Source organism: Globicephala melas, chromosome X, assembly GCF_963455315.2.
Source record: "Globicephala melas chromosome X, mGloMel1.2, whole genome shotgun sequence".
Classification (NCBI taxonomy): domain Eukaryota; kingdom Metazoa; phylum Chordata; class Mammalia; order Artiodactyla; family Delphinidae; genus Globicephala; species Globicephala melas.
Window position 1 is genome coordinate 21,171,671 of NC_083335.1, and position 26,533 is coordinate 21,198,203.

Sequence of the window (26,533 nt, forward strand, 5' to 3'; positions counted from 1 at the left end):
ATTTAATTCTGCCTTGCACAGTGCTGGCATCTCTTATTCTTTTTTTATTCTTTACAACTCTCAAGTGAGTGGCTTGCATATGAAGGTGATCAATAAAGTTTTAAGTATCAAATGAATGCTAGTTTATCCTCAGTTTCCCTGATATCATCATTTAGGAATACATGAAAACAATGGCTTGGTAATGAAGAAATAATTCTAAGGAAATGTGCCATAAAGGAGTAATCAAACTCACTTTAGTATAGTAAGGAATACATCCTAGAGAAGTAAATTTTAGACCAAATTTTGAAGGAAGTAAGGAAGTGCTTCACTGGTGCTTAGGGGAAATGAATCTATAGAGGGGTAGATGTAAAAATAATGGAATCAATAAAGACAAAAGCAGAAAGTAATATTGGTGTGAAATGAGGTGACCAAGAAACAAGACACAGGGGTTCTGACTGGGAGGAATAGAAAATCCATGGTTATAAGCAACAAATAAAAGGCATTTTGTTAATTGTTTAGGCAAGCCAGAGGAGACAGATTTTTTTTTCTAACATCTTGTCTATCAAATCAAAGGGATTAGACATGATGTCATACATCTCATGGTACCAGATGAAACCTACCGTGTGAAATATGTATGAACATATACCATTGATATGTTACACTGAGCCTATGAGACAATCCATGCCACATGGCAGTATCTCACAATATAACTGAACAAGTGAGGTTATAGATTATCCTAAAGCCTTAGTCCTAGTTTTTAGAAAGACAGGATTCATTTTGCAATAGAAATAAATCATTCATGTATTTTACTAATGTCATTGTCATATATGGCCATCAAAATACCCTGCAGCAGGCAAAATCAGTCATTATAATTTGATGGGACTATTTTATATGTGTGTGTGTGTGTGTGTGTGTGTGTGTGTGTGAGATCAATAAACATTGCTACAAGCATGTTTATTTAAGTGTATCGAAACCTGCTTTAGCAGTCTATCAATTGATGTTTTTCATGATGCAGTCTGGTGACTGTCGACTGTTGACTTTTGTTGTTTCGTTTTGTCTTTGTGTACAGGCAGAGTCTTACTGGATTTCAATTTCTCTATCAGCTAAGTGGAGACAGCAATACTAGCCATGACAACCTGCCTTCCCAATCCAAAATGATAACAAAGACACACTAGAGCTAGACTGCTGATAGCTTCTTCCAAACTGCCTGGGTGACAAGGAAAAATTCACAACAGACGCTTATTAATGAAGAATAACCTACAAGTATATTAAATGTTTCACTTATCCACTTAAGTACTTTTAAAGCCCTTTTAACTTTGACAAGCATAAAGGAAAAAAATCTTGACAATGATCAAGAGTGGAAAAACATGGATGAAATTTGTTCTTTTGTTTTTGTTTTTATTGGCTACATTGCTATGTGCAGGCTTTTCTCTAGTTGCTGCGAGCGGGGGCTACTCTTTGTTGCGGTTCATGGGTTTCTCATTGCGGTGGCTTCTCTTGTTGCAGAGCACGGGCTCAGTAGTTGTGGCACACGGGCTCAGTTGTTGTGGCTTATGGGCTCTAAGGCTCAGGCTCAGTAGTTGTGGCACACGGCTCAGTAGTTGTGGCTCATGGGCTCTAAAGCACAGGCTCAGTAGTTGTGGCACACGGGCTTAGCTGCTCCGTGGCATGTGGGAACTTCCAGGTCCAGGGCTTGAACCCATGTCCCCTGCATTGGTAGGCAGATTCTTAACCACTGCACCACCAGGGAAGTCATGGATGCAATTTGGTTGCCTACCAAATAAATGAAGGACAAACTAAATGACCCTTCCATGTCATTAGAGATGATGATACAGCTTGAAAAGGAATCTGACAGTATCTGAGTTTAAGTGTATTTACTTCATAGAAAGCAGATTGATTCTTCAGGCTTTAAAAAGAATAGAGAGATTTCCCTGGCGGTCCAGTGGTTCAGACTCCACCTTCCAATGACAGGGGTGTGAGTTTGATTCCTGGTCGTGGAACTAAGATCCCACATGCCACGCGGCGCGTCCAAAAAAAAAGAAAACAAAGATGTTTTGCTTGGAGTAAGGAAGGCTGTGGGATCCTCCCATTATTTTTGTGCCTTGAACCCACCTTTCTCATATGGCAGGGGTCATTCTTCCTTTAATCCTCCTATACCCCCCAAAAAACCTGCAACTCAGAAAACAACAAAAATCTTCCATCTAGGTTAAGTATCCCAAATGCCACCATAGGAAAAACTTAAAGACAAAAATTTAAAAAACACACAAAAAAATCTACATCTAAAATCAACATCTAAAATCAACACAACTTGTTTTAATGTATATGAATACAGCATTTACCCTCATTCATTTGCATCTGGATAGAAGAGTGTGGTTTGCAATGCACTTTTTTTTTTTTTTTTTTTTTTTTTTTGCGGTACGCGAGCCTCTCAACTGTTGTGGCTTCTCCCGTTGCGGAGCACAGGCTCCGGACGCGCAGGCTCAGCGGCCATGGCTCACGGGCCCAGCTGCTCCGCGGCATGTGGGATCCTCCCGGACCGGGGCACGAACCTGTGTCCCCTGCATCGGCAGGCGGACCGTCAACCACTGCGCCACCAGGGAAGCCCGAGACTTCACTCTTAAAGGGCACACGCAAAATCTCGCATGCTCCAAGACCCAGGGCAGAAGCAATAATTTGAAAGGACCCTGGATCAGACCTACCTACTGATCTTGGAGAGGCAGGAGGCAACCAGAGCTTACCTTGGGGATACAGATGCTGGCAGCAGCCATTTTGGGGAGGACAATGGTGCTGGAATGCATTTTGGAATCCTCCCTCTAATTTATTACCACCAGACCCAGCCACATCCACCAGCCTGTTTGCACCAATACCAGGATGCCTCATGCCAAGCAGTTAGCCAGGCACACACAATGCCCCACCCACCAGAAGACCAGCTGCCTTAGGACTCCCTGAGCCCCCAGCTGCTCCCTGCAGGACCTGGCCTCACTGAAAAGCAGACCAACACGAATGCCAAAATGCACAGGGCCCTATAACTAGAGACCCCAAGACCTGGTTCCACCCACCAGAGGCTGGCACTAGACCCAGGAACCCCTAGGCCCAAGCTGTGACCACCATTGGGCTGATACTAGCTCCAGGATACCCAGGCCCTGCAGCCAGAGATCCCAGGACCTGGCTCCGCCTACCAGTGGGCCAACAGTTAGCCCCAGGACCCGGCCTCACCCACCAGTCGGTGGACACCAGCTCCAAGACCACTGCAGCCCAGCCTGCCATGTCAGTACCCAACCCACTGACCAGCAGCCCAACACTAGCCGTGGAATCCCCAGGGACCTGGCCCCACCCACCAGTGTACCTACTCCAGCTCTGGGACACCTTGGGACCCTCAACCAACCACGCTGGGTTGCAGCCCCACCCCCCAGTGGACCAAAACCAGCTGTGGGATATCGCAGACTCCACAGTGAGCAGTATTAGAAACAAGCCTCACCCACCAGCCAGCCAACACAAGCTCTGGGACACCCAGGGCCCTGCAGACAGAGGCCCCAGGACAAGGCTCCACCTACCAGTGGGTGGGCACCAGCCCCAGGATCCACTGGGCTCCAGCCACACCTGCCAGCAGGCCAACACCACCTCCAAGACACCTTGTGAACCTCAGCCACCCAATTCCAGGATCAGGCCCAACACACCAGCAGGCTGGCTCCAGCTTTGGGCCACCACAGACCCTGCAGCCAGCCATGTCAGGAACTGGCCCCACCCACCAGCGGCCAACACGAGATGAACCAATGGCCCTGAAACCACACATTCCAAAACCCAGCTCTACCCACCAGTGAGCCAGCACTAGCCCCGGGACCCAGCTGCCTTATGACCCAGCCTCTAGCATTAGCGAATGGCAACCTCCACACAAGGCAAAGCCTAGCAACCAACTGGACCAGGGGCCAGCCATGGCTTCCAGAAAACCCACAGAAGTCAGGCCAGTATACCAGAAGAGTACATGCAACCCACACACAGGGAAGCCCTGCAATGCACTTTTAAATAAACTAACTCATTTTGTCCTCACCGAGAAACTCTGAAGTTGGGCAGAGGGTGGGAAATGTTAGCATTCTCATTTCACAAAAGAGAAGACTTAGTGAAGTAATTTGCTCAAAGTAACACAAGGAAGTGGCAAAGCTAGAACCATAAATCCTGTCCTTTTTTACCACTGTGAACTGTCACTGGCCTCATAGTAACATTTATATAAACGTTTTCGAGTTTCTAAAGTGCTTTCACATATATTAGGTGGAACCACATGAAACATTTTTTAACCAACTAAAATGGCAATTTCATATGATTCAAACACTGACTTTTATTTTCACAAGGTTCCTTCCTCGCTGTCCTCCTACTTTCCTGTAGGTGCCGCCTCTCACATCACCCTCATGTTAACACTTTAACATAACCAAGGACTACTGTTGCCAGATGCTCTCAATTTAGGAAAAGCCACATGTTGTGAATTTTTAATTACTCCCTCCTTTCTAATGTATTCACTCTTTGCCCTCTTCTATCTAGATTCTCTAAATGACTGGTAAATGACTTTACACAAAAGTTCTAATAACTGAGATGACCAACATGTTACCTCTCAGAAAGGCACTTGTCCTAATCTTTTGTAGGCCATTAATTCAAAGGAATAAATTTCTAATGAATCTCTAAACCAGTATTTGAGTATCATAGTGGTGTCCCTTCCAATCGTGTCACTCATTTCCCACCAAGAAGCTAACGTTTATTTGGCCTGTATGGAAGATTTCCTCTTGACTACTCTCGCTTTTCTCTCTCCATCCCTTACCTCCTTCCCCCTTCCCTCTCTCTCCCTTGTCTCTCATTCTCTCTTCTATCTTTGTTTCTACTATCCTTCTCCTCAGAAGCTTTCCCTTCCTTCTTTCCTTTCCCTCCTTCTCCAGGGTAGCCCTTTCCTATTTCAGGCCTTCTTTCTCAGTACCTATCAAATAATTTAGCCTGTCAGTATCCACAGGGCAATACTTAGAACTTCTAATTTTCGTCTGTCCTAAAGAAGTGACTGGCTTTAAATTTAAAACTACTCACAGTGTGCCCAGTGGTCCGTGGATCTCTTGGTTCAACATTATTTGTACCGAACAGACTCGGGGACGCCCCTTCTTCCAGCCTCTGACCACCCTCCAGCCTCTTTTCCAGTTGCAAACTCCGGGACCATATTCTGTGCCCTCCTCGGCCTCCCGGACAAGCGAACGCCATTTTTTTGCTTAACTCCTTATTGCTGACCAACCATGGGCCCCCAGATTTGTCAGAATCATTCCACTGAGGTGGAGGCCGCCGTCAACCGCGGAGTCAACATGCATGTGGGTCCTCCTACACCTACCTCTCTCTGGGCTTCTATTTCCACCGCGAGGATGAAGCTGTGAAGGGCGCCGAGCCTCTTTTGAAGACGCAAAACCAGGACAGTGGCTGTGCTCTCTTCCAGGACGTGCAAAAGCCGTCCCAAGATGAATGAGGTAAAACCCTGGACGCTAAGGAAGCTGCCACGGCCCTGGAGAAGAACCTGAGTCAGGCCCTTGAGGACCTGCGTGCCCTGTATTCTGGCCGTGCAGAGCGCCCCGCCCTGTGACTTCCGGGAGAGCCGCTTCCTGGAGGAGCAGCTGAAACTCATCAGGAAGATAGCGACCAGCTGACTGACCCCGCCTGAGGGGGGTGGGGATGCTGAGCCAGTAGCTCTCCGAAAGTCTCACTCTCAAGCTTCTGGAGCCCTGCAGCCTTTGAAGGGGCCCCTCTGCATCCCCCTGCTGTCAGGGGCTCCTGCCCGATCCTCTTCCTCCAGACCCCAGGCAGCTTTTTAACCACCCTGGAGCCCTCGCCCAAGCCGTAAACCAAAAGGAAACAAAGCTTTTTGCTGAAAACATCAACAACAAAGCAAAAACAACTGCAACAATTAAAAAAAACAATTCAAGTCAATATTAAATACTATTTTCTTTTTTTTTTTTTTTTTTCTTGCGGTACGCGGGCCTCTCACTGTTGTGGCCTCTCCCGTTGCGGAGCACAGGCTCCGGACGCGCAGGCTCAGCGGCCATGGCTCACGGGCCCAGCCGCTCCGCGGCATGTGGGATCTTCCCGGACCGGGGCACGAACCCGTGTCCCCTGCATCGGCAGGCGGACTCTCAACCACTGCGCCACCAGGGAAGCCCCTGACTATTTTCTATATGCAGCCACTGAGTTGGTTACTGTGCCAAGCCTTTTATTTAATACTTACATATTGTTCCTAATTGCACGCATCATTTTATATGCATTCATGTTTAAATTAACTTTTATTTGGAGATGATTGTAGATTCATATGCAGTTGTAACGAATAATAAAGAGAGCTCCTGTGTGTACCCTTTACACATTTCCCCCAATGGGGATACCTACCAAACTATGGTACAAAATCACAACCAAGATATTGACATTAATATGGTCAAGATACAGAACATTTCCAGCACCACAGGGATCCCTCATTTTGCCCTTTTATAGCCACACCCAACACATCCTCCCAAACCCTCTGCCCTGTCCCTGACCTCTGGTCATTATTGATCAGTTTGCTGCGTCTATAGTTTTGCAAGTTCAAGAACGTTGCATAAACTGAATTGTATAATACGTAAGGTTTTAGTATCAGCTATTTTTCACTAAGTATAATTCTCTGGAGATTCATTTAGGTTGTTACTTGTATCAATGTTCCATTCCTTTTTATCTCCAAGTAGTATTCCAAGGTATGGATGTACCACAGTTTGTTTAACCATTCATCCACTGAACAACATTTGGGTTATTTTCAGTTTGGAGCTATTACAAATAAATCTGCTATAAATATTCATGTACAAGTTTTTGTTTGAACATAATTTTTCATTTTTCTGAGATAAATGTCTAGGAGTACAATTGCTGGGTTGTACGCTAGTCACAAGTTTGGGGGGGTTGTTTTTTGCTTGTTTGTTTTTAACTGACAAACTTTTGCAGAGTTGCTCTACTATTTCACATTTCACTGTCAGTTGTATGAGCAATCTGGATTCTCTGCATCCTTGCAAGTATTTGGTGTTATTACTATTTCTATAATGTATATAGTTTATATAGTGTCTATTTAACCGTTCTGATAGGTGTGTGGTAAAATCTCATTCTAGTTTTCATTTGCACTCACTAACGGCTAATGTTTTGAATATTTTTTCATGTGCTTGTCTACCATCTGTACGTCTTCTTTTGTGACTTGTCTCAATGTCTTTTGCCCATTTTGGGTTTCTTTAAACTGTTGAGTTTTGAGAGTTCTTTACATATGCTAGATATGAGTCCTTTGTTAAATATATGATTTGCAAATAATTTCTCTCAGTCTATAATTTACACCTTCGTCCTTTCAAGGGATTTTTCACAGAGCTAAAATTTTTAATTCTATGAATTTCAGTTTATCAAGTTTTACCAAAAGTTCTTAGAGGATACTGTTTTAATTTCTATAAAGCTAAAGACATATGTATGTATGGAGGATAGCATACGTATACAAAACACATTGACACTCTTGTGTTGAACCACTCTTGCAATTACTGTGATAAATCCCACTTGGGTATGGTGTGTAATCCTTTTAATATGCTGCTGGATTTAATTTGCTAATACTTTGTTGACGATTTTTACATCTATATTCATAAGAGATACGGGTATATAGTTTTCTTTTTTACATTACCTTTGTCTAGTTTTAGTATCAGAGTTAACAGTAGCTTCATAAAATAAGTTAGCAACTGTTTGCTACTTAAATTTTTTGGAAGAAATTTTATGGAATTGGTGTTAATCCTTCTTTAAATACATGGTAGAATTCTACAGAATTCTCGTCCTGAAGACTTCTTTGGGGGCATTTTTAACTTATGAATTCAATTTCGTTAATATTTGTGTGGCTATTCAAATTAAATATTTCCTATTGAATAAATTGTGATAATTTGTGTTTTTCAAGGAAGTGATCCATTTCATGTAAGTTGTCAAATTTATTTTTGAATAGTTGTTTATATTTTTCCCTTATTACCTTTCTCATGTCTGCAGGGTCTTTAGTGATATCCTATTTAATTCCTGATATTGATAATTTGTATCTTATCTCTTCTTTCTGTCAGTCTTGCTAGAAATTTGTAGAAGTTATTGGTCTTTTAAAAGAATCAGCTCTTTCTTTCATTTATTTTCTGTATTGTTTTTCTGTTTATAATTTCATTGATTTCAGCTCTTATCTTTATTATTTTCCTCCTTCAGCTTGCTTTGGATTTATCTTGCTCTTCTTTTTCTCTAGGTTCTTCAGATAAGAGACTACTTTATTGCTTTGAAATGTTTCCTCTTTTGTAATGTATGCTTAAGTGCTATAAATTTCCCTCTCAGCACTGCTTTAGTGGTGTGCCACAAATTTTAATATGTTGTCTTTTCATTCAGTTTAATATATTTTTATTTCCTTTAATACTTCCTCTTTGACCCATGGATTATCTAGAAGTATGTCTGTTTCCCAAGTGTTCTGGGATTTTCCTATTATCTTCTTGTTATTGATTCCTACTGTGATTCCATTGTGGTCAGAGAACACACTCTGTATGATTTCAATTACTTTAAAAATTTTGAGGTTTGTTTTATGGCCCAAGATATGGTCTATCTTGGTATATCTTCCATGGGAACCTGAAAAGAATGTGTTTTCTGCTTTGGGGTGATGATAAAGTGCTCTATAAAGATCAATTAGATCAGCTTGTTTGATGTTATTGTTGAGTTCTATACTCTTGTGGATTTTCTTTCTAGTTGTTCTGTAAGTTGTTGAGAGGGGGTATTGAAGTCTCCAATTATAATTGTGGATTTGCATATTTCTTCTTTCAGTTCTATTAGTTTTTGCTTAACATATTTTGCTGTTTTGTTGTTTGATGCGTACACATCTAGATTGCTATATCTTTTTGAATTGACAATTTTACAATATATAATGACCCTTCCTGTATCTGGTAATTTTCTTTGCTCTTTAGTTTACTTTATCTAATATTAATACACCTACTCTTGCTTTCTTTTGATTGTTTGCATTATAAATCTTTTTCCACCCTCTTGCTTTCAACCTGCCTATACTGTTACATTTGTAGTGAGTCTCACATATGTAGTATATAGTTGGATTTTAATTGGTATATTTAGATCACATATTTTTAAGGTAATTTTTGATATCTTCTAGCTTAAGTCTGCCATTTATTTTCTGTTTTTCATTTCTCTGGTTGCTTTTTCCTGCCTTTCTGTGGTTTACTTAAACATTTTTAAAAGTTTAATTTTCATTTATCAATAGTGTTTTTGAGTATGTCTGTTTCTGTAACTTTTTAGTGGTTGCTCTTGGTGTTACATAATATACATAACTTATCCTTGTCACTGCTGAGCAGAGTGAGTGTTCTATTTACCCTTTATGCCTTCTCTGATGCCTCACAAGCTTAGAAGCATAGAAGTACCTGCTTATTGTTCCTCATAAGGCCTCCACTGTCACTAAGGGTGGTGGCCTTATTACCACTGCAAGGTGGGGAAAGTCCTGACTCTTCACTAGGCCTCCACTGACGCCTCCTCAGTTGGGGAGGTGGGGGAAGGACACCTCAGTACTCCACACAGTCTCCACCGACACCACTGGACAGGACACTTACTTGTTACCACCAGTTGGGGATAAAAGTCTCAGCACCTTAACTCAGCCTTTTTTGACACTACCGCAAAGGGGGCAGGGAGGAGTGGGGCATCTTTTGACAGCCTAGAAAGAGTGCAAGTCTAGGCTCCTCCTTTTGCCTTTGCTGGTGGGAGTGGGTGCACAGTTTTTTCTGTGGTGTTTCTGGTTATAGTCCAAAAGTTATCTGTCTTACTAGGCTACCCCTTTCCTGGTCTTTCGACTAGAGAAAGCAGGGTATTTTTTTAATGTCTGTGCTTGTCGATGTTTCTAGGTTGCTGGTTTCTTCAGGACCCAGTCTAGAAGAGGTGGAATAAAAATAAAGCCAAGGGAACTCACTGCTATGTCACTCTTTGGGTTCACAGTTTACCAGCTGATCTGCCTTCTATTCATCTCTCAGAGTCTTCTTGCCTTTGTTTCATATATCATATCATCCCCACAGTTTTTAGTTACACTTAGCAGGAAAAATAGGGGAAAGTATGTCTACTCTATCTTCTCGGAAGTGGAACTTGTCCAATAGTGTTATTTTAACTTCACAGCAATGCTCAAAGTTTGATCCTATCATTATTCCTATTTTATATTCCCTTAAAAAAATTGAGGCCCATAGAAGTTACCCAAACTGCCTAAAGCTACCAACTAACAAATGGTAAAATCATAATTCAAATCCAGCTGTGTATGATCCCAAAGTTCAAATAATTAACTGATATGTTGACCCACATGAAAAAATCATTTTCCTTGCCCACCAGGAGTTGGTGGTCCAATGTGCCGTTGAATATAGTAGCCACTAGCCATCTATGGATAACTAAATTTCTGTTAATTTAAATTAAATAGAGACTTCCCTGGTCGCGCGGTGGTTGGAAATCTGCCTGCCAAAGCAGGGGACAGGGGTTCAATCCCTGGTCAGGAAGGATCCCACATGCCACGGAGCAACTGGGCCCGAGTGCCACAGCTGCCGAGGCCTACGCACCTGGAGCCCGTGCTCCGCAACAGGAGAGGCCACCGCAATGGGAGGCCTGTGAACCATGGCAAAGAGTAGCCCCCACTCGCTGCAACTGGAGAGGGCCCACATGCAGCAACGAAAACCCAATGCAACCAAAAATAAATAAAAATAAAGTAAAATAAAAAATTTAAAAAGAAAAGAATGGATCAGATTCTACATATATTTTTTAAAAATTAAATAAAATTTAAAATTAAGCTGCTCAGTCATACTAGATTCATTTCAAGTATTCAATAGCCACATATGGTTAATGGCTACTATATTGGACAGTGCATTATAGAATATTTCCATCATCATAGAACATTATACTGGACAGTATTGGTCTAGAGAGTATGCACACAATAAACTATGATGGATGCTGATGACAGAGGGATCCATTATATTATGGGTGAGCAAAATGCTATATAGAGGAATACTGAGTGAATCTAACTGATATAATCTAAGAAATGTTTATGGAAGATACTTTGAGAGCTACAGGTACATTTAGAGCAATTGGACAACAGGGTTTTGATGGTTTTGTTCCCTGATATATCTCCAACATCTCAAACAGGACCTTGCACATAGTAGATGCTCAAAAAGCATTTCTAATAAATGCCTGAATTAATAAATGAATTAGAGGGCACTGTTCACAAGCCAAACTACTATTTCTGAGCAAATGCATAGAGAAGGGAGTGAACATGGATTTTTCAGGGAACAATTCATATGGCCAGCACAGCATTTGGGAAAAGATGTGATAGGAGATGAGACTAGAAAGGAGAGTAGGAGCCAGATCATGGAAGGCCTTATATACATCAATAAAAGACCATCTCCAAACTCCATATGTCCAAACTCTAATTAGTCCTCTTTCCCTCCAGTGCATTCCTTCTCCTGCATTCTCTGTCTTTACCCAGTTAGAGTTATCAACATCAGATATATGAAGATGATCTTAGACACTTCTTTGGTCGTTACATCCTGCCGTCAATCAGTCCCCAGGTCATTTCATTTCTACTTCTCAAATCTCTAATGAATCTACCTCTTCCTCTCCATTCATACCACTGCTACCAAACTTCAGGACTTTATTGCTTCTTGACTGAACCACTACAATAGCTTCCTAGTTGGTTTTCCTGCCTTCATTCTCTTCTAGTCCGTCCTTTACATTATAAGATTTATCAGTTTAAAAAACATCTATGCAGGTAAGTACCCTGCTTAAACCCTTGGCATCATACTTAAATCCTTTAGAGCTTACATACTTTCCCAGATTTATCACGTCACCTATGAATTGCATTCCATTTCCTTTGAGACAACAGAACCAACTGCATTCTTCAAGTGTCCCAAGCCTTTTCTATAAGTAAGCCTTGTTGTTGCACAGGGTGGTAACATTGTCTGTAATAAATGAACTCTCCAATTTGTCTTAAGAATACTTATTGAGTTAATACGACTCAGCTTTACCATTATCAAGTCTGTAAATATCTATCCTATCCTTGACTCCTATTCCTCCCATCCCTAGCCCTGGATTCTATTAAATACTCTCTCCTCTGTGGTCACATAGTATCCCAAGTATACTTCCATTGTGGCACATAGCACAGCACATTACTTTTTCATCAATGTCTTCTTTCCCCACGCATTGTGAGTTCCTTGAAGGCAGTAACTTTGACTGTTTTCTTTGTATTCCCATGGTGTCTCACTCAGAGGAAGCTCTCAATAATTGACTCTAAGACGAATCAACTTTACTTCACATGCCATTGTGAGTCATGAAAGTGTTTTAACAGACGTGTGGCATTATAACTCTGCTTCAAGACTATTATCCTGGTAGCAGTGTGAAGAATGGGTTAGATGCCTAAGATAGAGGGTGAGTATACTAACAACCCCTTAAATGAGCAGTAAAACAAAGTAAGCTTCAAAGTGAGCTTTTCCATTATCAATTAGGTTTTTTTTTCCTTTAAGCTTTTAATGATCATATATAATCATCCTATTAAAGACCAGGAGAGGTTAAAGTCATGCTCTTTTGAATATTTTGCAGATGTAGCACTTGGCAATTACAAAATTATGATGAACAATGAACGTAGTTTCCTTCTATGAAGGAGTAACTTGTTGTTTCAAAGTCAGGAGATTATCCTAGGGCCAGAGAGGAAGATCAAAGGGAATACTACTACCTTTAAGCTTCTGAAGCAATAGCTTACTAATTACCATCCTCCAAACAAATAGCCTACATGTAGACACACTCACATGGAAATAAAGGAGATAATATTCTACCAAGAAGATAAACTATGGTCCCCAAGGGAATAACCAGCCTGTAGGGTTTGTGACACTCCTGTACCTTTGAAGAAGTACTGACACTGGTCTGGGTAAGAAAGGTGTGGGAATTACAAGGATCTCAGCAGCTCAGTGTGAACTACTGTGCTTGGAAAAGTGGGATTCATGCCAATCTTTATTCAGGGGAGAGGAGGAGAAGAGGGATACTGTACATGAATGAACTTTGCTCCCTGGGTCTTTTGATGAGTTAGCCTTTTGTGAACAAATCTATTAGGCATGCAAAGGAAGAGATATAAACTGGAATTAAGGGCTTAGTAACTGTCATATGCTAACTCTGTATTCAGGGTGAATATTTTTTTAAATCGTTTATACAGGGAAGTACTTTGTATATGTGTGCTATACCCCATACTAATATATATATATGTGTGTGTGTGTGTGTGTGTGTGTGTGTATACAGTTTTAAAGAACTTAAATTTATTTCCTCCAAGAACTTTTCTTATATTATTTTTAACGTACAAGATAAATACAGGGTGTTAAATGGTTACACACATGGGTTGTGATTCCTTTGCTCCATATCTTAGCTTTGAAGGCACTACTTCTGGAATCTTCTTTATTCAAACACTGGTGTTCCTATACTCCATAGTAGTAGTTTAGCCTGAAAAGCTAGGCTCTCAAAGAAGAATTTTGGAAAATGTCTCAATATTTAGTTAACCATAACTAAAGTCACTTCCAAGTACTATTTTAATGTTTGACCTCTAGGGCTCATAATTCTGATGGGAGAAAAACGTGAAACAGCTGACAGGGCTCGTTCTCTACTTCCTAGACTTTTGATTACACTGCATTCCGTTTCACACTGGTCTCCTACAGCATTGCAAGGAATGAATCCTCAACAAAGTAAACCCTTTTCCTCAGCTAATGAGTACTCTTGAAGTTTTAACTGAAGTGAGTACAGGCACACCTTGTCTTATTGTGCTTCGCAGATATTGTGTTTTTTATAAATTGAAGTTTTGTTGCAACCCAGCCTCAAACAAGTCTATTGATGCTATTTTTCCAACAGTATTTGCTCACTTCGTTCCTCTGGGTGTCACATTTTAGTAATTCTCGCAATATTTCAAATTCTTCATTATTATTATATTTGTTAGGGTGATCTGTGATTGATGATTTTGATGTTACTATTGCAGAAATATTATGACTTGCAGAAGGCTCAGTTGATGGTTAGCATTTTTTATCAATAAAGTATTTTTTAATTAAGGTGTGTACATTGTTTTTAGACATAATGCTATGGCACACTTAAGAGACTATAGTAGAGTGTAAATATAACTTTTATACCCACTAGGAAACAAAAAAATTGTGTGACCTGCTTTATTATGATATCTGCTTTATAGTGGAGATCTGGAACCACACCTGCAATATCACTGACATATGCCTGTTGTTGACTGAAGAAAAACACACAACCAAAAATTTTGAGTTAAGCTTTATTCAAGGACCTTACTGAGAACTGTAGCTGGGGAGACAGCCTTTCAGCTCTGAGGGACTGCTCCAAAGAGATAAAGGAGGAGGAGCCAGGATATATAGAGGTTTTTGCTTAAAAAAAAAGTAGTTGAACATCAAAAGATTACTGTTAATTCAAAAAACAGACATCTGAAATTAATGATTTTAGTGCTTTTCTATGTATGAGAAGAAGCAAGAGTAAGGGCTCATTGAAATTATTCCTTAGAATAATAAGGGGGAGGTGCGGGGGGGCAGCGCTGCAGTAGCTAATGGCTTTATGGCTGGCAACGTTCTTTGTTTACTGGAATGGCAGGCAACATTCCCTTTCCACACTGTACTTTATGTTTAGGCTGAATTTTATGAACCTTTCCCTAATTCCCTGATCACAATTTAATCCTTTTTTTTTGCCTCAATCTGACAAATGCTGTTTCAGAGCAAAAGTTGTGGTAACGTGTCTAGGGAAGAAACCTCTTTATTTGCCCTTGCTTCAGTTTTCTCAACTGAAAAATGGGACCGATAATTACTATTTGGCTCTGCAGAAGGTTTTTTTTTTTTTAATAGATAAGCCAAGACACGTTTAAAAATCATATATGTACGCTTGTAACTATAACTGTTATAATAATTCTTATTAATAATTACTGGCTAGTGCATATGGACAAATATGAGGTAGAGATGATTTTGAATTATACTTAAAATTTAGAATTTCAACCTAGAATAACTCCAAGTCTAGAACCATCTGTCTATTCTGCACAACCCACTGACCTAGTCTCTGAAATCAAGCAGAGCATGAACCTGTATTCACAACAAACGGGAGCTATGTGTTTGTAGCTTGCCATGCTCTGTTTTGAATCTTCCTCCCCAAATCCAATTACTCCAAAGCTATTGTCAAGGAGCCAAATTGCCTTATTTTTCTTCCCTCCTGCCTACTTTGTGAGGTGCTGAGAAGTAGCTCTGAGCCCTAAGGGTAAGCAGCCAGAGACCTGAGACAAGCTATAGCCACTTATGGCTGAAAACTTGTTAATTGGCCTTCAGATAATCAAGAGTTTATAGAAAATTTAGATCTACTGATACTCACTGAGTTTTACTATAACCACACGATCTTTGTTTTGCAGTCATCAATCCATAAAGAAAAGAAATTAGCTTTCAGAGTGGAGAACTAAATGATAGGGCAGCTTTGCTAAGGGGAATATTTTCCTTATTGTCTTCTAATACAATGCTTATCAAAAGTATCTTTGAATTAAATGGAATCCCTTAGAACATTATGAAAATTAATGATGAATTAAATGAGAGTTCAGATAAAAATCATAATGCTCTATAAGAAAATACAGTATAAATAAGAAGCTTTATATCCATCCATTTAAAAAAGCAACACAATATTTTTAATAATATTATGAAATATATTTATTGTATATTTATAGTTAACATTGAAATAATATTATGATAATAAATGTTCTGGAACCAATTCCAATGTGCATGTGTGGAGATTTCCCCACACCATAAAACAAGTCTCTAACAGCAGCAGGGTTTCTACGATTCAACTCAATTCTGACACTATCTACCAAGAGATAGCATCAGATTCCACAGGTTAAGGGCCCAGTCCCACAAGACTGCCCCCCACTTCAGTGCCAATCACAAGCCCAGGTTGTTACTGACTCACCTGCTACAAATTGGAGTTTCCCATGTCCCCATCTTTGGGTTCAATTAATTTGCTAGAGCAACGCACAGAACTCAGAGAAACATTTTACTTACGTATTACTGGCTTATTATAAAAGAATGTTACTCAGGAACAGCTAGATGGAAAAGATGCATAAGACAAGATATAGGAAAAAGGCATGGAGCTTCTGTGCTCTCTCCAGGTGCACCACATTCCCTGAACCTCCACATGTTCGACAACTGAGAAGCTCTCTGAACCCAGCCCTTTTGAGGTTTTATGGAGGCCTCATTACACAGGTGTGAATGATTAAATCATAGGCCATTGGTGATTGATCCAACCTCCGACCCCTCTTTTCTCCAGGAATGTCGAGGGTGGGACTGAAAGTTCCAATGCTCTATTCTTGGTTGGTTCCCCTGGCAACCAGCCCCCATTCTTAGGTGATTTCTAAAAGTCACCTCAGGAACTGTAAACCTAGCTGTGGAAAGCGGCTCGTTATGAATAACAAAACACCCATGTCACCTTTATTGCTCTAAAGCTATTTCAGGAACTGAGGACAATAGACCAAATATGACAAAAGATGCTCCCATTGCTCTTATTGCTCAGGAAAATCCAAAGGTTTTAAGAGCTGTGAGCCAGGTACTGTGAGGAAGACCAAATATATACAAGAAATATATTTTAGTCACTTGAATGACCAAATATATATTTCTTATAAATCACAATAGCACAGATTGAAATGGAGCAGGACCCTAATGGGACTCCCAGGTACAGATCCATGTCCCTGTTTCTTGTTCGTAAGAAAAAGGCTTCATTCAGCTTCCATGAACTTCCCTGGGTTCCAAAGGACAGATTCAAACAGTTGCTAATCAGGGAAGGGAGGGAATGCAGAAACAAAGAAGGAGCAGTCAAGAAACAATAGTGCAGCCTTGGGGCAGCTTCCTGGTTCCTCCACAGGAATATACATAACATCTTTGAATTCTTCTGCAGGAACTAAGGTCCCCATCCAGGTGGAGGATGGTATCTTCAGGCTGAGCACAGGAGCACCGCCCTGTTACCTCACCACCAACCAATCAAAAGGAAGTCAAACACCCTGCAGCCCTCACCCCAAACTTTGCCTATAGAAACTCCCTGAAAACCATTGGGGAGCTTGGGGTTTTTGAGCAGGAGCTCAAAAACTTGCTTGGCCCTGCCATAAACTTTTCTTTGCTCCAAACTCCTACGTTTCGGTTCGTTTGGCCTCACTGTGTGTCAGGCACAAGAACTTGCATTCAGTAACAGTTTAATGAAAAGTTTTTATAGGTTATTTAGATTTAAAGAGCTTAAAATATCTTATAAAATTCTCCTTTATGCCATTTGTCACTGTTGGGGCTCAGGGCGGGCCACCCCCACATTTGCCACAATGGCATATTGATTATTTCAAATTAAAGTTACTTAAGAAATGGCCAACACAGAGTAACACTCTGACTCTCCTCTCTTGTCTCCCTGAAAGCAGGAAACATATCGCTCATGTACAAAGTGCACTCCCTGCATCAGGAGATAGACGAGCACACTTATGGCCAGTGATAGGGAATTTGGACTGAGAAGCCTGTTTAAACAAACCTTGTTACTTTAATTTGCTACCTCAAGCCCAAACTCTGCTCAGATTCTTCTCTAACCAAGCACCTGTTACCAAAGAGAACTTGGATTTATTTACTCTCCCACCACGCTGCAAAGCCAATTTACTGACCCTGGGTTGTAGTAAGGAAAGTACAGAGTTTATTGCAGGCATGAAGCAGGAGGAAAGGATGGCTCATGGTCACAAGACTGAAACTCCCAGATAGTTTTCAGGGAAGGGTTTTTAAGGCAACATCAGGGCTGGGGTTTGCAGGGTATGTGATCAGCTCATGGGCTTTCTTCTGATTGGTTGTTTTTGGTGAGGTAACAGGGTGATGTTTCAGGAATCCTAATCATCAACCTTCTGATTCCAACCAGTCTGAGGTCTCCCTGCTTGTGCTCTGCAAGTAGTCACTATCCTCCACCTGGGTGGGGGAGTGGGTGTCTTAGCTCCTGCAGAACAACTCAAAGGTATGCATCCGATTATTATTATGTATATCCCTTGGGGAGGAACTAGGACTATGTTTTATCTCTGAACTATTGTGTCTTAACTACTTTTCTTTTGCTTCTGCATTTCCTCACTTCCCTAATTAGTAACTGCTTGAGTCTGCTCTTCGGAACTCAGGGAAGGCCGAGGAGACTAAAGGTTTTATCTACAAACAAAAAATGGGGGACACAGAGGGGCTTGGTTTCATACCCCAAACCTAAGTTTCTTTGTCCTGTCAATTCCTCACAAATTTACTGGTTCTTTGTGTAAAAAGTATAAAAGCTGCCTGCTTTGGCCACTTCTTAGGTGCCATTTCTATGAGACCTCTGTGCCCAAGACTTAAAATTTCTTTTTCTCCTATTAATTTGTCTTGTGTCAATTTTATTATTAGTTCAGCCACAAGAACTCAAGAAGGATTGGGGGGTTGGGAGAAATTTCCCCCTCCTTGACACCATTTATATCACAATGATAAATTTTAAAAGGTTTATATTTATTTATAGATACTTCATGGGCTAAATACCCATAAAAGTTTTATGTGCATATATGTAAAGTAATAAATGATGAATACATATTGAAAATTCATGATAATTAAATGTTTTCTTAAAATACATCATTGAACAAAGAGGAAATAGTTTAGGGTTGTGGAAACCAGAGAATTGAGTAATCCCCGATTTCCTAAATTTCATATTAAATTGACACCATACTCAACTTACATTCAAAGCCCTGTAAAATTTGGCACCAAACTAACTTTCAAGCTTATTTTCCTTAATAAATCTACTTCAAATTCAATTAAGTTTATTCTCCAAGCAGTTATTTATTCACTTATTCAACAAATACGCATTAAAATCTTTCAATATATCAAGTACCATGGTAGGTATTTGGAATAGAATATATAAGACAGTTATCTGGCGCTCAAGGACTCTAAGTTCTACAGGGACAAAGAGACATAGAATCACATAATTACTAAACAATGTGGAAGTGCAACCAGTGAGAGGTATGCAGGATATTAGGAAAGTACAGAAGATAATGAAATAAAACATGGTCTGTGGATAGAGAAGTGCTTCAAGAAAGGGCTTTTGGAGGAAGTAACTTTGGGTGAAGTCTTTAAAGATAAGTAGGACTTAGTTCAGTAAATAGACATATGGGCTGAAGGCATAGGGCAAACTAGGCAAAGAAACATGAACAGAAGCATAGAAATGAGTAGTAGTATGGTATGGACAAAGGACTATAAGTAGTTTGGTATTGTTGAAGCATGAAGTAGAGAGTGGTAGGAAATGAGGCTGGAAAACTAAACAGGCTAAATCATGAAAGGCACATAATATAATCTTTTACGTTGTTGCTAGGTTTGGAAAGGTTAAGCAAAGGTTTTAGGCAAAGCAATTTTCATTTTATATTCATCTTAGTGGGCATATAATAATTACAAACAAGATCACGAAGGCTGAAACTATTCCAATATTATCATGGGTATAGAGGAGGAGATGGCTTCAAGAAAGTTTTGATAAAATGTTGTCAAGACACATGGATAATTGAGTTTATCAGTTGGGCATGGCCATCCACTTCTGACAGCAAAGCGGACCAGATAATGGGAAAAACCTACTACTATAAATATCAAGAAAGGCTAAACAAAATATAAAGTGTAATAAGAAAATGCATTATAAGAGAATACTATGAATGATTTTATGTCAATAAATTATATGAAATAGATTATTTCTTAAAAATAACTTTTCAAAACTGATACAATATAAAATGGAAAAGTGAGTAGAATTATAATCAGTAAAGAACCTGGGGATTTCCCTGGCTGTCCAGTGGTTAAGACTCCACACTTCCACTGCAGGGGACACGGGTTTGATCCCTGGTTAGGGAACAAAGATCTCACATGCCACGTGGCATGGCCAAAATATAAAAATTAAAAAATTAAAAATAAATTTAAAATAAGAAGAACCTGAATCAGTAGTTTACAATCTAAGGAACCCATGGGCACGCAGAAACATACACACACACTAGTCCCAGATAGTTTCATAGTCAAGATCTGAAACCCATATTACACATTTTTCCGTTTTTGTGATATAATTCACATACCACAAAATCTACCCTTTTAAAATATGGAATTCTGTTTATTGGTATACTCACAGAGTTGTGCAACCATCACCTATATTTAACTCCAGAATATGTTATTACCCTAGAAGAAACCCAACAGCTATTAGCAGTCAGTCTCCTTACTCTCCTACCCTCAGCTCTCATCAGCCACTAATATGTTTTCAGTCTCTATGGATTTGCCCGCTCTGGACATTTCCTGTGAATGGAATCAAACAATATGTTGCTTTTTGTGACGACTTCCTTCACTTAAGAAAATGTTTTCAAGGTTTATCCATGTTGTAGCATGCATTAGTACTCCATTTCTTTTAATGGCTGAAAAATGTTCCATTGTTTGAATATATCATTTTTCTTCCCCTACAATAACAACTTGAGGAATACAAAGATCAATACCAAAAACTCATCTGCATTCCTGTGCACCGTAGGGAAAGAAAAATCATTTTCCTTCTACCTGTCTAGTTTCGTGGCTGAGAACCCCCTGTAATAAGAAGACAGGCTAACAGGAGAAAAACAAACAGAAGGTTAATAATATGCATACTTCATGGGAGAGACCCAGGAAACTGAATAATTCTCCCAAATGGCCCAAGCCACCACCTTAAATATCATCTCCAGCTAAAGACAAAAGATGTTGGGGGGGGGGGCGGGTTGGGGGGGGGCGGGGGGGGGTAGGGAGGGGGGGGAGGGAGGCCAGTTATGGGAGCTTATCAAGAAAAGCACAGTAAACAAGAGTAAGGCAGTTATGCAGATTTAAGCCATTGCCTTCTCCGTTATTAAGAGCTTCTAGAGTTTTAGTCATCCTCCTCTTCCTGGTGCACAGAGGGAGAGACACATTTACAGATGGAGATTTCTATCATAAATGTAAATAAATATCTCTTACAAAAAGGTAATGTCTACTCCATTTTCAGAGCTTCTCCTGTGGCTGCTATTCCTTAAAAACACCAGGTGTTCCCTACTGGTGCAGTGGTTAAGAATCTGCCTGCCAATGCAGGGGACAGGGGCTCGAGCCCTGGTCCGGGAATATCCCACATGCCACGGAGCAACTAAGCCCGTATGCCACAACTATTGAGCCTGTGCTCTAGAGCCTGCAAGCCACAACTACGGAACCCACGTGCCACAACTACTGAAGCCTGTGCACCTAGAGCCTGTGCTCCACAGCAAAGAGAAGCCACCACAACGAGAAGCCCGTGCACCACAACAAAGAGTAGCTCCTGCTCGCCACAACTAGAGAAAGCCCATGCGCAGCAACGGAGACCCAACGCTGCCCAAATTAATTAATTAATTAAAAAAATAATCAGCTGAAAATAATCCTTATGCCAAAGAGGCATGTTTTGGGGTGGCATACTCTGATCCCCTTCTGCACCAAGAATAAACAATAAAAAATTTAACTTTTAAGGTCTTATTTATAAGGGCAACCAAAAAATACAGTGCCTAGAAATAAAACTAATAAAATTAGGCAAAATATTTTTGCATAAATCATAAATATGTGTGAAAATTATAAAATAAAATTAATTATATGGAGTGTATATTGTAGTCTCAGAAAGGAAGACAAAACAGCATAAATGACAGTAATCACTTAATTAATTTATAAATTCAATGCAATTCCCCTGAAAATTCTAAAAAAGATTTTTTTGTCATGAAAATTGACATATAGATCTGAAAACGTATATAGATAAACAAGATATCAAGAATAGACAATATAATTTTGAAAATCAAGGGGGTACGTGCACTACAATATATCAAGATATTATAAATACTTGGTAAGGAATACATTATTACAAGGATAGACCTTCCCCAGGGGACACGTGAGCCCATTCAAATATAAGGATCTGATATGTAAAAGAAAGGGGTACTACAAATAAGTATAGAAAAATATGGATTTTTAAATAAATGGTACTGGGACAATTAGTTATACTTAAGAAAATATTTATATTTATTTCATATTTTAAACTACAAACAAACATAAATTTCAGATTGAATGCAGACTTAAACATGAAAAAAAAGAACTCCAAAATTTTACAAAGAAAAGATGAGAAAATATATGTGATTTCAGAGTAAGAATAGATTTTGTATATAAAACACACAAAAATACCCTTAAATCTTAAAAAAAAAAGAGTAACACATTTAGCTATATTAAAATTAGGCACTTCTGTACAAAAAAAGAAGAAGTACAAACAAAATTAGAAAAACACCTCTCAAATTGGAAGAATTCTTTGCAATGCATCTGACAAAAGATTATGTTTAGACAATATATATATCACAAAAGACTAAGAAAAATATAAAAATGAAAGGCCAAAGAATGAACACAGGTAATTTATAAAAGAAGTAACCTTGATGGCTAATGTATATATTAAAATCAGGAAAATGCACATTAAAATAAATGAGACAGCTTTTCATACATATTAGATTTAAAAAAAAGTAACATCCAACAATATCAGGTGTTTGTGGAGTTGTGAAACAATGAGACTCTTACATGCTGCTGGTAAGTGCACAAGTGGGTACAACTACTTTGGAGAAGAAGGAGAAATAGATAATAATGATAAAGATGAGCATACCAAGAAATTGCACTCCAAGTTATTCCTTAGAAAAGTTCCTATACATGTACACACGGAGACATTTTTTAAAGAATAAAATTGTAGCGCTAGTAGTAAAAGAAAAACAGAAAACAAATTCAATCAAGAAGGTGGATCATTGTATGCTTCTACAATGGATTATTATAAAGCAATAAAAAAGGATTCAAAGCACATGGACCTATATCACAATTATAAGGCTGAACAAAAACATCAAATTGTAGATGTATATGTGCAGGATCATTCTATTTATTAAAGTTGAAATCATGTATATATTCAGAATATGTGTATGGATACATATGTTTGTGGATACTTTGTAATGAAAGTACAAAAACATTCTTGGATGTTTTTGAATACTAAGTTCAAAAACTCATGAATACTAAGTTCAAAATATTGGTTACTTCTTGGGCTTCCCTGGTGGCGCAGTGGTTGGGAGTCCGCCTGCCGGTGCAGGGGACACGTGTTCGTGCCCCGGTCCGGGAGGATCCTGCATGCCGCGGAGCGGCTGGGCCCGTGGGCCATGGCCGCTGAGCCTGCGCGTCCGGAGCCTGTGCTCCGCGGCGGGAGAAGCCACAGCGGTGAGAGGCCTGCGTACCGCAAAAAAAAAAAAAAAAAAAAAAAAAAAATTGGTCACTTCTAGAGAGGGAGGGAGGAAAATGGTACTTTGGAAGTATTTACCTACATATATATCTCCAAGGATTTGTTTATTTAAAACAAGGACCTAAAACAGATACTGCAAAAACGTAAGTCTTGACAAGCTGGCTGATAGACACATGAGTGGTTTTTATGTTATACTTTAAGCTTTTATGTGTATCTAAATTATTTCACAACATTACTTTTTGAGGGGAAGGCAATTCAAGAACGTTGCCAGGTTCTATCTAGGATGAACGGATGGTGTGTTTGTGACATTAGGCAAGATAGAGAATAAATAGAATAGAGCATGTTCTGGAGGTAAGAGGATGAATTTTGTTTTGCTGGTGTTTGATTTGACAAGCTTTGGAAAATCTAGGAAGAGAATTCCAACAAACATTTAATAAATACGCCCAAATATAGTATCAGTGCAGCAATGGGGTTAGAGATAGAGACTTGATGTTCAGAGCTTATGTGGCTTTGATGAAACCACGTGTTTTATGAGAGTCCTGGGGAGAATGCATAGAGTGAGGCAGTCAGTGTTTTGAGGGCAAAGCCACAGACAAATTAATTTCTATGGAATAGGTAAAGGAAATAGTTCCACAAAGAAGCAGGAGAAATAACTGTCAGAGTTATTGGGAGAACCCAGGTATAGTTGTTTCCCAGAAGTTAGTGAAGCATGGTGTGTTAAGAACAAGGAAGTGGTCTACTCTCAATTAACAGAGATGACCAGGCTGATAGCAACTGAGTACTTGTTGTATGCAGCAACACGGAAGTCCTATAAATTAGCTAATACTGTTGTTTCTATTTTAAAGATGAAGAAACTGATGACAAGAATACAGGTAATTTACCTAACGTAATGCCGATATTAAGCAGACCCCCAAAATTCAAACTCAGGTCTGAAGGCCTCCAGAGACTAAGCTTTGATAAGACCCAAGCCTTTTTATCTCTGTATGTTTAATGTCTGAATATAGTTACTGTTCAATATGTTGAACAGATGCATGAGTGAAAGGGGACACACAGATGATTTTGAGAGAGTTTCATTTTTCTCTGGTGGTGTTTATTGAGTACTTGTTAGGAAGAAGAGATTTACATGTAACAATTATTTTCTTTGCTTGTATGACAGATGAACTGGCATCCATTAGAGTTTTGTGCAAATATCATGTGTTGCAAATCAAAGTAATTTCTGAAAGGTATGTATTATTCCGAACTGGTTGTTTACAACATTTTCAGAATTACGATGACCTAATGATTTGCAGTACGACTGAAATATATGAGATATTTTTATTAAATAAATCAAAGTAACTTATTTTCATCCATCTTTAATACTTTTCTGTCACTTTATTTCACATACTGGGAAGCTCTTGAGTCCATTTAACTATCCTCACGATTGATATCAGCTAGGAACAAGCTACAGTTATTTCTTGCCTAGACTACTATAACAGCCATCCATTTTCCTGCATCAACCACTGTTCCTTTTCTAATTTATCCTGCACAGTTCAACAGAATAATATTACTACTTGGAATGTTCCTCCCTCCCCCGCAACCAGTTATCTCCTATTCATATTCCTATTTGAGGCCAAATGTCTCCCCCTCAAGAAAGCCCTCTTGATTCACCAGATCTATTCTGTGCTTTCATAGCATCCAGCACTTTTATTTTTCATTTTGAGATAACTGCAGATCCATACACAATTGTAAGAAATAATGAGTGCCTGAGTATCTTCTACCTCAGTACCTCCCAATCATAACATTTCGCAAATATATAGAACACAATAGTGTTATGATGTGATTTCTTTTGTGTTCTGATTCCTACTCATCTTCTGTGAAACATGTAGGGTTTAAGTTATGTTCAGCTATGTTAAGTAGTTTAAATGGAGTCACAGTGGCCAATGTGAACTTCCGTAGAAGTGGTTTTGAAACGTCTGGTATAGGACTGCGAGTGTGATAAATCAAAGACTATTATTTTAGATAAGGACTTTGTTTGGCAACATCCACGAAAATTATTTGATTCAATAATTTGTCATTATTTACTATGTATCTGGTACTTTTCTAAGCACTGAAGATGCAACAGTAATAAACCAAACAAACCAAAACAAACCCCTGCCCTCTGGAACTTACATTCTAGTCTATGGAGCTAAACAATCTTCAAAAAGTAAATGATATTCAATATTAATTTATTGATAAGTTCCATGCATATGAATAAAGCCTGGAAAAAGGCTAGACAGCCCAGGGGCACTGCAATTTTCCATAGCATAGTCGAGGAAGGCTTCATTGAGAAGATAACATTTGACTAAAAACCTATAGGAGGCGAGGGAGTAAATCAGTTGGGTAACTGGGAAAGGAACATTCTAGGCAGAAGGAACAGCACATGTAGTGTCTTCCCAGAGTGTCTGAGTAAGCAAGTGCTAGAGGTAAATGAGCAGGATGGGAAGTATTAGGAGAGGAGGTCAAAGAAATAATGAAGAGCTAGATCTGCACCGTCCAATACAATAGCTACTGACCACATGTGGTTATTGAGCCCTTGAGATGTGAATAGTTTAAACTGAAATGTGATGTCACCAGTTTTTGGACACTTAGTATAAAAAAGAGAATGTAAAACATTTCATTAATAATATTTTATATTGGCTACGTGGTAAACTCATAATATTTTATATATATTGGGTAAAATTTATTAAAATTAATTTTGCCTCTTTTTTAATGTGGCTATTAGAAAATCTAAAATTGTATAAGTTGCTCACATATATTTCTATTGGAGAGTATCAGAACTTATCATATAGGCCATGGTATGTGATTTTAAGGCTTTTGTCTTTTACTTTGAGGTAGGGAACTATGGGAAAGTGTTGATCAAAGTTTAAATTGTCTAATTTCCACTTAAAAGATTACCCAGTCTGCTCTGTTTTGAATGGAATGTAAGGACAATAATGGAAGCAGAGAGACCGGATTTAAGGCTATTACACTAACTCATGAGAAATGATGCTGGCTTGGGTCAGTTTGGTAGTGGTGGGTATGGTGGGAAGTGGTCAGACTCTGGATTTATTTTGAAGATAGAACCAGTAGGATTTCATGACAAATTGAATGATGTGGAACATGAGAAAAAGAAAACATCGAAAAAAAAGCCAAAGTTTTTGGCTTGAGTTACCATTAATGGACACAGAAAAACTGCAGTTGGAATAGA